This window comes from Gorilla gorilla, chromosome 7 (genome assembly GCF_029281585.2).
Source record: "Gorilla gorilla gorilla isolate KB3781 chromosome 7, NHGRI_mGorGor1-v2.1_pri, whole genome shotgun sequence".
Classification (NCBI taxonomy): domain Eukaryota; kingdom Metazoa; phylum Chordata; class Mammalia; order Primates; family Hominidae; genus Gorilla; species Gorilla gorilla.
The window spans coordinates 2330009-2348733 of NC_073231.2; positions in this window are offsets into that span (position 1 = coordinate 2330009).

The following is an 18725-nucleotide window of genomic DNA, read 5'->3' on the forward strand; positions in this document are numbered from 1 at the left end:
CTATCTGTATATCAATGGAAATATCCACACTGGTATCTCTATAAACATGGAAATACCTACACTGCTATCTGTACAAACATGGAAATATCTACACCGCCATCTGTATGAACATAGAAATATCTACACCGCCATTTGTATGAACCTGGAAATATCTACAGCGCCATCTGTATGAACATGGAAATATCTTCATCGCAATCTGTATGAACATGGATATATGTACACCGGCATCTGGATGAACATGGAAATATCTACACCGCTATCTGCATGAACATGGAAATATCTACACAAATATCTGAATATACATGGAAATATCTACACAGATTTCTCTATAAGTATGGAAATAACTATAGCGCTATCTCTATAAACATCGAAATATCTACACCGCCATCTGTATGTACATGGAAATATCTACACCGCCATCTGTTTGAACATGGACTTATCTACACCGCCATCTGTATTAAGATGGAAATATCTACACCGCTATCTGTATAAACATGGAAATATCTGCCCAACTATCTGTATAAACATGGAAATATCCGCACCGCTATCTGTGTAAACATGGAAATATCTACACTGCTATTTGCATAAACATGGAAATATCCACACCGCCATCTGTGTAAACATGGAAATGTCTACACCGCTATCTGTGTAAACATGGAAATATCTACACCGCCTTCTGTGTAAACATGAAAATATCTACACCGCCATCCCTATAAACATGGAAATATCTACACCGCCATCTGTATGAACATGGGAATATGTACACCTCCATCTCTATAAACGTGGAAATATCTACACCGCTATCTGTATGAACATGGAAATATCTACACGGCTATCTGTACAAATATGGAAACATCTACCCCGCTTTCTGTAAGAACATGCAAATATCTACACAGCTATCTGTATATCAATGCAAATATCCACACAGCTATCTCTATAAACATGGAAATAACTACTCTGCTATCTGTATAAACATGGAAATATCTTCACCGCCACCTGTATGAACTTGGAAGTATCTACACTGCCATCCGTACGAACATGGAAATACATACACCGCCATCTGTATGAACATGTAAATATATACACTGCCATCTGTATGAACATGGAAATATCTACACCGCTAACTGTATGAACATGGAAATATCTACACAACTATCGGTAAGAACATGGAAATATCTACACCGCTATCTGTATGAAGATGGAAATATCTACACCGCTATCTGTATGAACATGGAAATATCTACACCGCTATCTGTATGAACATGGGTATATCTACACCGCCATCTGTATGAACATGTAAATATCTACACCGCCATCTGTATGAACATGGAAATATCTACACCGCTATCTGCAAAAACATGGAAATATCCTCACCACTATCTGTGTAAACATGGAAATGTCTACACCGCTATTAGGGTAAACATGGAAATATCTCCACCGCCATCTGTGTAAACATGAAAATATCTACACGGCCATCTCTAAAAACATGGAAATATCTACACCGCCATCTCTATGAACATGGAAATATCTACACCGCCATCTCTATAAACGTGGAAATATCTACACCGCTATCTGTATGAACTTGGAAATATCTACACTGCTCTCTGTATAAAATTGAAATTATCTACACAACTATCTCTATAAACATGGAAATATCTACACTGCTATCTGTATAAACATGGAAATATCTACAGCGCTATCTGTATAAACATGGAAATATCTTCACCGCTATCTGTATAAACATGGAAATATCTACAACGCTGTCTCTATAAACTTGGAAATAACTACACCACTATCTCTGTAAACATGGAAATATCTAGACCGCCATCTCTATAAACATGGAAATATCTACACCACCATCTGTATAAACATGGAAATATCTATACCGCTATCTGCATAAACATGGAAATATCTACACCGCCATCTCTATGAACATGGAAATACCTACACCGCCATCTGTACGAACATGGAAATATCTATACCGCCATCTGTATGAACATGTAAATATCTACACCGCCATCTGTATGAACATGGAAATATCTACACCGCTATCTGTACGAAGATGGAAATATCTACACCGCTATGAGTATGAACATGGAAATATCTACACCGCTATCTGTATGAACATGGAAATATCTACACCGCTATCTGTATGAACATGGAAATATCTACACCGCTATCTGTATGAACATGGAAATATCTACACCGCTATCTGTATGAACATGGAAATATCTACACCGCTATCTCTATGAACATGCAAATATCTACACAGCTATCTGTATATCAATGGAAATATCCACACTGGTATCTCTATAAACATGGAAATACCTACACTGCTATCTGTACAAACATGGAAATATCTACACCGCCATCTCTATGAACATAGAAATATCTACACCGCCATTTGTATGAACCTGGAAATATCTACAGCGCCATCTGTATGAACATGGAAATATCTTCATCGCAATCTGTATGAACATGGATATATGTACACCGGCATCTGGATGAACATGGAAATATCTACACCGCTATCTGCATGAACATGGAAATATCTACACAAATATCTGAATATACATGGAAATATCTACACAGATTTCTCTATAAGTATGGAAATAACTACAGCGCTATCTCTATAAACATCGAAATATCTACACCGCCATCTGTATGTACATGGAAATATCTACACCGCCATCTGTTTGAACATGGACTTATCTACACCGCCATCTGTATTAAGATGGAAATATCTACACCGCTATCTGTATAAACATGGAAATATCTGCCCAACTATCTGTATAAACATGGAAATATCCGCACCGCTATCTGTGTAAACATGGAAATATCTACACTGCTATTTGCATAAACATGGAAATATCCACACCGCCATCTGTGTAAACATGGAAATGTCTACACCGCTATCTGTGTAAACATGGAAATATCTACACCGCCTTCTGTGTAAACATGAAAATATCTACACCGCCATCCCTATAAACATGGAAATATCTACACCGCCATCTGTATGAACATGGGAATATCTACACCTCCATCTCTATAAACGTGGAAATATCTACACCGCTATCTGTATGAACATGGAAATATCTACACGGCTATCTGTACAAATATGGAAACATCTACCCCGCTTTCTGTAAGAACATGCAAATATCTACACAGCTATCTGTATATCAATGCAAATATCCACACAGCTATCTCTATAAACATGGAAATAACTACTCTGCTATCTGTATAAACATGGAAATATCTACACCGCCACCTGTATGAACTTGGAAGTATCTACACTGCCATCCGTACGAACATGGAAATACATACACCGCCATCTGTATGAACATGTAAATATATACACTGCCATCTGTATGAACATGGAAATATCTACACCGCTAACTGTATGAACATGGAAATATCTACACAACTATCGGTAAGAACATGGAAATATCTACACCGCTATCTGTATGAAGATGGAAATATCTACACCGCTATCTGTATGAACATGGAAATATCTACACCGCTATCTGTATGAACATGGGTATATCTACACCGCCATCTGTATGAACATGTAAATATCTACACCGCCATCTGTATGAACATGGAAATATCTACACCGCTAACTGTATGAACATGGAAATATCTACACCGGTATCTGTATGAACATGGAAATATCTACACCGCTATCAGTATGAACATGGAAATATCTACACCGCTATCTGTATGTACATGGAAATATCTACACCGCTATCTGTATCAACATGCAAATATCTACACAGCTATCTGTATATCAATGGAAATATCTACACTGCTATCTCTATAAACATGGAAATAACTACACTGCTATCTGTATAAATATGGAAATATCTACACCGCCATCTCTATGAAGATGGAAATATCTACACCGCCATTTGTATGAACATGGAAATATCTACACCGCCATCTCTATGAATATGGAAATATCTACACCGCCATTTGTATGAACATGGAAATATCTGCACCACCATCTGTATTAACATGGAAATATCTTCACCGCCATCTGTATGAACATGGATGTATGTACACCGGCATCTGGATGAACATGGAAATATCTACACCGTTATCTGCATGAACATGGAAATATCTACACAGCTATCTGAATATACTTGGAAATATCTACAGAGATTTCTCTATAAATATGGAAATAACTACAGCGCTATCTCTATAAACTTCGAAATATCTACACCGCCATCTGTATGAACATGGAAATATCTACACCGCCATCTGTACAAACATGGACATATCTACACCGCCATCTGTATTAAGATGGAAATATCTACACCGCTATCTGTATAAACATGGAAATATCTGTTCAACTATCTGTATAAACATGGAAATATCCGCACCGCTATCTGTATAAACATGGAAATATCTACACTGCTATCTGCATAAACATGGAAATATCCACACCGCTATCTGTGTAAACATGGAAATATCTACACTGCCATCTGTGTAAACATGAAAATATCTACACTGCCATCCCTATAAACATGGAAATATCTACACCGCCATCTGTGTTAACTTGGAAATATCTACACTGCTCTCTGTATAAAATTGAAATTATCTACACCACTATCTCTATAAACATGGAAATATCTACACTGCTATCTGTATAAACATCGAAATATCTACACCGCTATCTGTATGAACATGCAAATATCTACACAGCTATTTGTATATCAGTGGAAATATCTACACTGCTATCTCTATAAACATGGAAATATCTTCACCGCTATCTGTATAAACATGGAAATATCTACAACGCTGTCTCTATAAACTTGGAAATAACTACACACCTATCTCTGTAAACATGGAAATAACTAGACCGCCATCTCTATAAACTTGGAAATATCTACACCACCATCTGTATAAACATGGAAATATCTATACCGCTATCTGCATAAACATGGAAATATCTACACCGCCATCTCTATGAACATGGAAATATCTACACCGCCATCTGTACGAACATGGAAATATCTATACCGCCATCTGTATGAACATGAAAATATCTACACCGCCATCTGTATGAACATGGAAATATCTACACCACTAACTGTATGAACATGGAAATATCTACACCGCTGTCTGTATGAACATGGAAATATCTACACCGTTATCTGTATGAACATGGAAATATCAACACCGCTATCTGAATGAACATGGAAATATCTACAACGCTATCTGTACGAACATGGAAATATCTACACCGCTATCTGTATGAACATGCAAATATCTACACAGCTATCTGTATATCAATGGAAATATCTACACAACTATCTCTATTAACATGGAAATAACTACACTGCTATCTGTATAAACATGGAAATATCTACCCTGCCACCTGTATGAACATGGAAATATCTACACTGCCATCCGTACGAACATGGAAATATCTACACCGCCATCTGTATGAACATATGAATATCTTCACCGCCATCTGTATGAACATGGAAATATCTACGCCGCTATCTGTATGAACATGGAAATATCTACACCGCCATCTATATGAACATGTAAATATCTACACCGCCATCTGTATGAACATGGAAATATCTATACCGCTAATTGTATGAACAAGGAAATATCTACACCGCTATCTGTATGGACATGGAAATATCTACACTGCTATCTGTATGAACATGGAAATATCTTCACCGCTATCTTTATGAACATGGAAATATCTACACCGCTATCTCTATGAACATGCAAATATCTACACAGCTATCTGTATATCAATGGAAATATCTACACTGCTATCTCTATAAACATGGAAATATCTACACTGCTATCTCTATAAATATGGAAATATCTATCCCGCCATCTCTATGAACATGGAAATATCTACACCGCCATTTGTATGAACATGGAAAGATCTACACCACCATTTGTATGAACATGGAAATATATACACCACCATCTGTATGAACAGGGAAATATCTTCACCGCCATCTGTATGAACATGGATATATGTACACCGACATCTGGATGAACATGGAAATATCTACACCGCTATCTGCATGAACATGGAAATATCTACACAGCTATCTGAATATACATGGAAATAACTACACAGATTTCTCTATAAATATGGAAATAACTACAGCGCTATCTCTATAAACTTCAAAATATCTACACCGCCATCTGTATGAACATGGAAATATCTACACCGCCATCTGTATGAACATGGAAATATCTACACCGCCATCTGTATGAACATGGAAATATCTACACCGCTATCTGTATGAACTTGGAAATATCTACACCGCTCTGTATGAACATGGAAATATCTACACCGCTATCTGTATGAACATGCAAATATCTACACAGCTATCTGTATATCAATGGAAATATCTACACCGCTATCTCTATAAACATGGAAATATCTGCCCAACTATCTGTATAAACATGGAAATATCCGCACCGCTATCTGTATAAACATGGAAATATCTACACCGCTATCTGCATAAACATGGAAATATCCTCACCGCTATCTGTGTAAACATGGAAATATCTACACCGCTATCTGGGTAAACATGGAAATATCTCCACCGCCATCTGTGTAAACATGAAAATATCTACACCGCCATCTATAAAAACATGGAAATATCTACACCGCCATCTCTATGAACATGGAAATATCTACACCGCCATCTCTATAAACGTGGAAATATCTACACCGCTATCTGTATGAACTTGGAAATATCTACACTGCTCTCTGTATAAAATTGAAATTATCTACACCACTATCTCTATAAACATGGAAATATCTACACTGCTATCTGTATAAACATGGAAATATCTACAGCGCTATCTGTATAAACATGGAAATATCTTCACCGCTATCTGTATAAACATGGAAATATCTACAACGCTGTCTCTATAAACTTGGAAATAACTACACCACTATCTCTGTAAACATGGAAATATCTAGACCGCCATCTCTATAAACATGGAAATATCTACACCACCATCTGTATAAACATGGAAATATCTATACCGCTATCTGCATAAACATGGAAATATCTACACCGCCATCTCTATGAACATGGAAATACCTACACCGCCATCTGTACGAACATGGAAATATCTATACCGCCATCTGTATGAACATGTAAATATCTACACCGCCATCTGTATGAACATGGAAATATCTACACCGCTATCTGTACGAAGATGGAAATATCTACACCGCTATCTGTATGAACATGGAAATATCTACACCGCTATGTGTACGAAGATGGAAATATCTACACCGCTATGAGTATGAACATGGAAATATCTACACCGCTATCTGTATGAACATGGAAATATCTACACCACTATCTGTATGAACATGGAAATATCTACACCGCTATCTGTATGAACATGGAAATATCTACACCGCTATCTGTATGAACATGGAAATATCTACACCGCTATCTCTATGAACATGCAAATATCTACACAGCTATCTGTATATCAATGGAAATATCCACACTGGTATCTCTATAAACATGGAAATACCTACACTGCTATCTGTACAAACATGGAAATATCTACACCGCCATCTCTATGAACATAGAAATATCTACACCGCCATTTGTATGAACCTGGAAATATCTACAGCGCCATCTGTATGAACATGGAAATATCTTCATCGCAATCTGTATGAACATGGATATATGTACACCGGCATCTGGATGAACATGGAAATATCTACACCGCTATCTGCATGAACATGGAAATATCTACACAAATATCTGAATATACATGGAAATATCTACACAGATTTCTCTATAAGTATGGAAATAACTACAGCGCTATCTCTATAAACATCGAAATATCTACACCGCCATCTGTATGTACATGGAAATATCTACACCGCCATCTGTTTGAACATGGACATATCTACACCTCCATCTGTATTAAGATGGAAATATCTACACCGCTATCTGTATAAACATGGAAATATCTGCCCAACTATCTGTATAAACATGGAAATATCCGCACTGCTATCTGTGTAAACATGGAAATATCTACACTGCTATTTGCATAAACATGGAAATATCCACACCGCCATCTGTGTAAACATGGAAATGTCTACACTGCTATCTGTGTAAACATGGAAATATCTACACCGCCTTCTGTGTAAACATGAAAATATCTACACCGCCATCCCTATAAACATGGAAATATCTACACCGCCATCTGTATGAACATGGGAATATCTACACCTCCATCTCTATAAACGTGGAAATATCTACACCGCTATCTGTATGAACATGGAAATATCTACACGGCTATCTGTACGAATATGGAAACATCTACCCGCTTTCTGTAAGAACATGCAAATATCTACACAGCTATCTGTATATCAATGCAAATATCTACACAGCTATCTGTATAAACATGGAAATAACTACTCTGCTATCTGTATAAACATGGAAATATCTACACCGCCACCTGTATGAACTTGGAAGTATCTACACTGCCATCCGTACGAACATGGAAATATCTACACCGCCATCTGTATGAACATGTAAATATGTACACTGCCATCTGTATGAACATGGAAATATCTTCACCGCTAACTGTATGAACATGGAAATATCTACACAACTATCGGTAAGAACATGGAAATATCTACACCGCTATCTGTATGAATATGGAAATATCTACACCGCTATCTGTATGAACATGGAAATATCTACACCGCTATCTGTATGAACATGGGTAAATCTACACCGCCATCTGTATGAACATGTAAATATCTACACCGCCATCTGTATGAACATGGAAATATCTACACCGCTAACTGTATGAACATGGAAATATCTACACCGGTATCTGTATGAACATGGAAATATCTACACCGCTATCAGTATGAACATGGAAATATCTACACCGCTATCTGTATGTACATGGAAATATCTACATCGCTATCTGTATGAACATGCAAATATCTACACAGTTATCTGTATATCAATGGAAATATCTACACTGCTATCTCTATAAACATGGAAATAACTACACTGCTATCTGTATAAATATGGAAATATCTACACCGCCATCTCTATGAAGATGGAAATATCTACGCCGCCATTTGTATGAACATGGAAATATCTTCACCGCCATCTCTATGAATATGGAAATATCTACACCGCCATTTGTATGAACATGGAAATATCTGCACCACCATCTGTATTAACATGGAAATATCTTCACCGCCATCTGTATGAACATGGATATATGTACACCGGCATCTGGATGAACATGGAAATATCTACACCGTTATCTGCATGAACATGGAAATATCTACACAGCTATCTGAATATACTTGGAAATATCTACAGAGATTTCTCTATAAATATGGAAATAACTACAGCGCTATCTCTATAAACTTCGAAATATCTACACCGCCATCTGTATGAACATGGAAATATCTACACCGCCATCTGTACAAACATGGACATATCTACACCGCCATCTGTATTAAGATGGAAATATCTACACCGCTATCTGTATAAACATGGAAATATCTGTTCAAATATCTGTATAAACATGGAAATATCCGCACCGCTATCTGTATAAACATGGAAATATCTACAATGCTATCTGCATAAACATGGAAATATCCACACCGCTATCTGTGTAAACATGGAAATATCTACACTGCCATCTGTGTAAACATGAAAATATCTACACTGCCATCCCTATAAACATGGAAATATCTACACCGCCATCTGTGTGAACTTGGAAATATCTACACTGCTCTCTGTATAAAATTGAAATTATCTACACCACTATCTCTATAAACATGGAAATATCTACACTGCTATCTGTATAAACATCGAAATATCTACACCGCTATCTGTATGAACATGCAAATATCTACACAGCTATTTGTATATCAATGGAAATATCTACACTGCTATCTCTATAAACATGGAAATATCTTCACCGCTATCTGTATAAACATGGAAATATCTACAACGCTGTCTCTATAAACTTGGAAATAACTACACACCTATCTCTGTAAACATGGAAATATCTAGACCGCCATCTCTATAAACTTGGAAATATCTACACCACCATCTGTATAAACATGGAAATATCTATACCGCTATTTGCATAAACATGGAAATATCTACACCGCCATCTCTATGAACATGGAAATATCTACACCGCCATCTGTACGAACATGGAAATATCTATACCGCCATCTGTATGAACATGAAAATATCTACACCGCCATCTGTATGAACATGGAAATATCTACACCGCTAACTGTATGAACATGGAAATATCTACACCGCTGTCTGTATGAACATGGAAATATCTACACCGTTATCTGTATGAACATGGAAATATCAACACCGCTATCTGAATGAACATGGAAATATCTACAACGCTATCTGTACGAACATGGAAATATCTACACCGCTATCTGTATGAACATGCAAATATCTACACAGCTATCTGTATATCAATGGAAATATCTATACAACTATCTCTATTAACATGGAAATGACTACACTGATATCTGTATAAACATGGAAATATCTACCCTGCCACCTGTATGAACATGGAAATATCTACACTGCCATCCGTACGAACATGGAAATATCTACACCGCCATCTGTATGAACATATGAATATCTTCACCGCCATCTATATGAACATGGAAATATCTACGCCGCTATCTGTATGAACATGGAAATATCTACACCGCCATCTATATGAACATGTAAATATCTACACCGCCATCTGTATGAACATGGAAATATCTATACCGCTAATTGTATGAACAAGGAAATATCTACACCGCTATCTGTATGGACATGGAAATATCTACACTGCTATCTGTATGAACATGGAAATATCTTCACCGCTATCTTTATGAACATGGAAATATCTTCACCGCTATCTCTATGAACACGCAAATATCTACACAGCTATCTGTATATCAATGGAAATATCTACACTGCTATCTCTATAAACATGGAAATATCTACACTGCTATCTCTATAAATATGGAAATATCTATCCCGCCATCTCTATGAACATGGAAATATCTACACCGCCATTTGTATGAACATGGAAAGATCTACACCACCATTTGTATGAACATGGAAATATATACACCACCATCTGTATGAACAGGGAAATATCTTCACCGCCATCTGTATGAACATGGATATATGTACACCGACATCTGGATGAACATGGAAATATCTACACCGCTATCTGCATGAACATGGAAATATCTACACAGCTATCTGAATATACATGGAAATAACTACACAGATTTCTCTATAAATATGGAAATAACTACAGCGCTATCTCTATAAACTTCAAAATATCTACACCGCCATCTGTATGAACATGGAAATATCTACACCGCCATCTGTATGAACATGGAAATATCTACACCGCCATCTGTATGAACATGGAAATATCTACACCGCTATCTGTATGAACTTGGAAATATCTACACCGCTCTGTATGAACATGGAAATATCTAAACCGCTATCTGTATGAACATGCAAATATCTACACAGCTATCTGTATATCAATGGAAATATCTACACCGCTATCTCTATAAACATGGAAATATCTACATTGCTATCTGTATAATCATGGAAATATCCGCACCGCTATCTGTATAAACATGGAAATATCTACACCGCTATCCGCATAAACATGGAAATATCCTCACCGCTATCTGTGTAAACATGGAAATGTCTACACCGCTATCTGGGTAAACATGGAAATATCTCCACCGCCATCTGTGTAAACATGAAAATATCTACACCGCCATCTCTAAAAACATGGAAATATCTACACCGCCATCTCTATGAACATGGAAATATCTACACCGCCATCTCTATAAACGTGGAAATATCTACACCGCTATCTGTATGAACTTGGAAATATCTACACTGCTCTCTGTATAAAATTGAAATTATCTACACCACTATCTCTATAAACATGGAAATATCTACACTGCTATCTGTATAAACATGGAAATATCTACAGCGCTATCTGTATAAACATGGAAATATCTTCACCGCTATCTGTATAAACATGGAAATATCTACAACGCTGTCTCTATAAACTTGGAAATAACTACACCACTATCACTGTAAACATGGAAATATCTAGACCGCCATCTCTATAAACATGGAAATATCTACACCACCATCTGTATAAACATGGAAATATCTATACCGCTATCTGCATAAACATGGAAATATCTACACCGCCATCTCTATGAACATGGAAATACCTACACCGCCATCTGTACGAACATGGAAATATCTATACCGCCATCTGTATGAACATGTAAATATCTACACCGCCATCTGTATGAACATGGAAATATCTACACCGCTATCTGTACGAAGATGGAAATATCTACACCGCTATCTGTATGAACATGGAAATATCTACACCGCTATCTGTATGAACATGGAAATATCTACACCGCTATGAGTATGAACATGGAAACATCTACACCGCTATCTGTATGAACATGGAAATATCTACACCGCTATCTGTATGAACATGGAAATATCTACACCGCTATCTGTATGAACATGGAAATATCTACACCGCTATCTGTATGAACATGGAAATATCTACACCGCTATCTCTATGAACATGCAAATATCTACACAGCTATCTGTATATCAATGGAAATATCCACACTGGTTTCTCTATAAACATGGAAATACCTACACTGCTATCTGTACAAACATGGAAATATCTACACCGCCATCTCTATGAACATAGAAATATCTATACCGCCATTTGTAAGAACCTGGAAATATCTACACCGCCATCTGTGTGAACATGGAAATATCTTCATCGCAATCTGTATGAACATGGATATATGTACACCGGCATCTGGATGAACATGGAAATATCTACACTGCTATCTGCATGAACATGGAAATATCTACACAAATATCTGAATATACATGGAAATATCTACACAGATTTCTCTATAAGTATGGAAATAACTACAGCGCTATCTCTATAAACATCGAAATATCTACACCGCCATCTGTATGTACATGGAAATATCTACACCGCCATCTGTTTGAACATGGACATATCTACACCGCCATCTGTATTAAGATGGAAATATCTACACCGCTATCTGTATAAACATGGAAATATCTGCCCAACTATCTGTATAAACATGGAAATATCCGCACCGCTATCTGTGTAAACATGGAAATATCAACACTGCTATTTGCATAAACATGGAAATATCCACACCGCCATCTGTGTAAACATGGAAATGTCTACACCGCTATCTGTGTAAACATGGAAATATCTACACCGCCTTCTGTGTAAACATGAAAATATCTACACCGCCATCCCTATAAACATGGAAATATCTACACCGCCATCTGTATGAACATGGAAATATCTACACCTCCATCTCTATAAACGTGGAAATATCTACACCGCTATCTGTATGAACATGGAAATATCTACACGGCTATCTGTACGAATATGGAAACATTTACCCCGCTTTCTGTAAGAACATGCAAATATCTACACAGCTATCTGTATATCAATGCAAATATCTACACAGCTATCTCTATAAACATGGAAATAACTACTCTGCTATCTGTATAAACATGGAAATATCTACACCGCCACCTGTATGAACTTGGAAGTATCTACACTGCCATCCGTACGAACATGGAAATATCTACACCGCCATCTGTATGAACATGTAAATATGTACACTGCCATCTGTATGAACATGGAAATATCTACACCGCTAACTGTATGAACATGGAAATATCTACACAACTATCGGTAAGAACATGGAAATATCTACACCGCTATCTGTATGAAGATGGAAATATCTACACCGCTATCTGTGTGAACATGGAAATATCTACACCGCTATCTGTATGAACATGGGTATATCTACACTGCCACCTGTATGAACACGTAAATATCTACACCACCATCTGTAAAAACATGGAAATATCTACACCGCTAACTGTATGAACATGGAAATATCTACACCGCTATCTGTATGAACATGGAAATATCTACACCGCTATCAGTATGAACATGGAAATATCTACACCGCTATCTGTATGTACATGGAAATATCTACACCGCTATCTGTATGAACATGCAAATATCTACACAGCTATCTGTATATCAATGGAAATATCTACACTGCTATCTCTATAAATATGGAAATAACTACACTGCTATCTGTATAAATATGGAAATATCTACACCGCCATCTCTATGAAGATGGAAATATCTACACCGCCATTTGTATGAACATGGAAATATATACACCGCCATCTCTATGAATATGGAAATATCTACACCGCCATTTTTATGAACATGGAAATATCTACACCACCATCTGTATTAACATGGAAATATCTTCACCGCCATCTGTATGAACATGGATATATGTACACCGGCATCTGGATGAACATGGAAATATCTACACCGTTATCTGCATGAACATGGAAATATCTACACAGCTATCTGAATATACTTGGAAATATCTACAGAGATTTCTCTATAAATATGGAAATAACTACAGCGCTATCTCTATAAACTTCGAAATATCTACACCGCCATCTGTATGAACATGGAAATATCTACACCGCCATCTGTACAAACATGGACATATCTACACCGCCATCTGTATTAAGATGGAAATATCTACACCGCTATCTGTATAAACATGGAAATATCTGTTCAACTATCTGTATAAACATGGAAATATCCGCACCGCTATCTGTATAAACATGGAAATATCTACACTGCTATCTGCATAAACATGGAAATATCCACACCGCTATCTGTGTAAACATGGAAATATCTACACTGCCATCTGTGTAAACATGAAAATATCTACACTGCCATCCCTATAAACATGGAAATATCTACACTGCCATCTGTGTGAACTTGGAAATATCTACACTGCTCTCTGTATAAAATTGAAATTATCTACACCACTATCTCTATAAACATGGAAATATCTACACTGCTATCTGTATAAACATCGAAATATCTACACCGCTATCTGTATGAACATGCAAATATCTACACAGCTATTTGTATATCAATGGAAATATCTACACTGCTATCTCTATAAACATGGAAATATCTTCACCGCTATCTGTATAAACATGGAAATATCTACAACGCTGTCTCTATAAACTTGGAAATAACTACACACCTATCTCTGTAAACATGGAAATATCTAGACCGCCATCTCTATAAACTTGGAAATATCTACACCACCATCTGTATAAACATGGAAATATCTATACCGCTATCTGCATAAACATGGAAATATCTACACCGCCATCTCTATGAACATGGAAATATCTACACCGCCATCTGTACGAACATGGAAATATCTATACCGTCATCTGTATGAACATGAAAATATCTACACCGCCATCTGTATGAACATGGAAATATCTACACCGCTAACTGTATGAACATGGAAATATCTACACCGCTGTCTGTATGAACATGGAAATATCTACACCGTTATCTGTATGAACATGGAAATATCAACACCGCTATCTGAATGAACATGGAAATATCTACAACGCTATCTGTACGAACATGGAAATATCTACACCGCTATCTGTATGAACATGCAAATATCTACACAGCTATCTGTATATCAATGGAAATATCTACACAACTATCTCTATTAACATGGAAATAAGTACACTGCTATCTGTATAAACATGGAAATATCTACCCTGCCACCTGTATGAACATGGAAATATCTACACTGCCATCCATACGAACATGGAAATATCTACACCGCCATCTGTATGAACATATGAATATCTTCACCGCCATCTGTATGAACATGGAAATATCTACGCCGCTATCTGTATGAACATGGAAATATCTACACCGCCATCTATATGAACATGTAAATATCTACACCGCCATCTGTATGAACATGGAAATATCTATACCGCTAATTGTATGAACAAGGAAATATCTACACCGCTATCTGTATGGACATGGAAATATCTACACTGCTATCTGTATGAACATGGAAATATCTTCACCGCTATCTTTATGAACATGGAAATATCTACACCGCTATCTCTATGAACATGCAAATATCTACACAGCTATCTGTATATCAATGGAAATATCTACACTGCTATCTCTATAAACATGGAAATATCTACACTGCTATCTCTATAAATATGGAAATATCTATCCCGCCATCTCTATGAACATGGAAATATCTACACCGCCATTTGTATGAACATGGAAAGATCTACACCACCATTTGTATGAACATGGAAATATCTACACCACCATCTGTATAAACATGGAAATATCTTCACCGCCATCTGTATGAACATGGATATATGTACACCGGCATCTGGATGAACATGGAAATATCTACACCGTTATCTGCATGAACATGGAAATATCTACACAGCTATCTGAATATACTTGGAAATATCTACAGAGATTTCTCTATAAATATGGAAATAACTACAGCGCTATCTCTATAAACTTCGAAATATCTACACCGCCATCTGTATGAACATGGAAATATCTACACCGCCATCTGTACAAACATGGACATATCTACACCGCCATCTGTATTAAGATGGAAATATCTACACCGCTATCTGTATAAACATGGAAATATCTGTTCAACTATCTGTATAAACATGGAAATATCTGCACCGCTATCTGTATAAACATGGAAATATCTACACTGCTATCTGCATAAACATGGAAGCATCCACACCGCTATCTGTGTAAACATGGAAATATCTAAACTGCCATCTGTGTAAACATGAAAATATCTACACTGCCATCCCTATAAACATGGAAATATCTACACCGCCATCTGTGTGAACTTGGAAATATCTACACTGCTCTCTGTATAAAATTGAAATTATCTACACCACTATCTCTGTAAACATGGAAATATCTACACTGCTATCTGTATAAACATCGAAATATCTACACCGCTATCTGTGAACATGCAAATATCTACACAGCTATTTGTATATCAATGGAAATATCTACACTGCTATCTCTATAAACATGGAAATATCTTCACCGCTATCTGTATAAACATGGAAATATCTACAACGCTGTCTCTATAAACTTGGAAATAACTACACACCTATCTCTGTAAACATGGAAATATCTAGACCGCCATCTGTATAAACTTGGAAATATCTACACCACCATCTGTATAAACATGGAAATATCTATACCGCTATCTGCATAAACATGGAAATATCTACACCGCCATCTCTATGAACATGGAAATATCTACACCGCCATCTGTACGAACATGGAAATATCTATACCGCCATCTGTATGAACATGAAAAATCTACACCGCCATCTGTATGAACATGGAAATATCTACACCGCTAACTGTATGAACATGGAAATATCTACACCGCTGTCTGTATGAACATGGAAATATCTACACCGTTATCTGTATGAACATGGAAATATCAACACCGCTATCTGAATGAACATGGAAATATCTACAACGCTATCTGTACGAACATGGTAATATCTACACCGCTATCTGTATGAACATGCAAATATCTACACAGCTATCTGTATATCAATGGAAATATCTACACAACTATCTCTATTAACATGGAAATAACTACACTGCTATCTGTATAAACATGGAAATATCTACCCTGCCACCTGTATGAACATGGAAATATCTACACTGCCGTCCGTACGAACATGGAAATATCTACACCGCCATCTGTATGAACATATGAATATCTTCACCGCCATCTGTATGAACATGGAAATATCTACGCCGCTATCTGTATGAACATGGAAATATCTACACCGCCATCTATATGAACATGTAAATATCTACACCGCCATCTGTATGAACATGGAAATATCTATACCGCTAATTGTATGAACAAGGAAATATCTATACCGCTATCTGTATGGACATGGAAATATCTACACTGCTATCTGTATGAACATGGAAATATCTTCACCGCTATCTTTATGAACATGGAAATATCTACACCGCTATCTCTATGAACATGCAAATATTTACACAGCTATCTGTATATCAATGGAAATATCTACACTGCTATCTCTATAAACATGGAAATATCTACACTGCTATCTCTATAAATATGGAAATATCTATCCCGCCATCTCTATGAACATGGAAATATCTACACCGCCATTTGTATGAACATGGAAAGATCTACACCACCATTTGTATGAACATGGAAATATATACACCACCATCTGTATGAACAGGGAAATATCTTCACCGCCATCTGTATGAACATGGATATATGTACACTAGCATCTGGATGAACATGGAAATATCTACACTGCTATCTGCATGAACATGGAAATATCTACACAGCTATCTGAATATACATGGAAATATCTACACAGATTTCTCCATAAATATGGAAATAACTACAGCGCTATCTCTATAAACTTCGAAATATCTACACCGCCATCTGTATGAACATGGAAATATCTACACCGCCATCTGTATGAACATGGACATATCTACACCGCCATCTGTATTAAGATGGAAATATCTACACCGCTATCTGCATAAACATGGAAATATCTGCCCAACTATCTGTATAAACATGGAAATATCCGCACCGCTATCAGAATAAA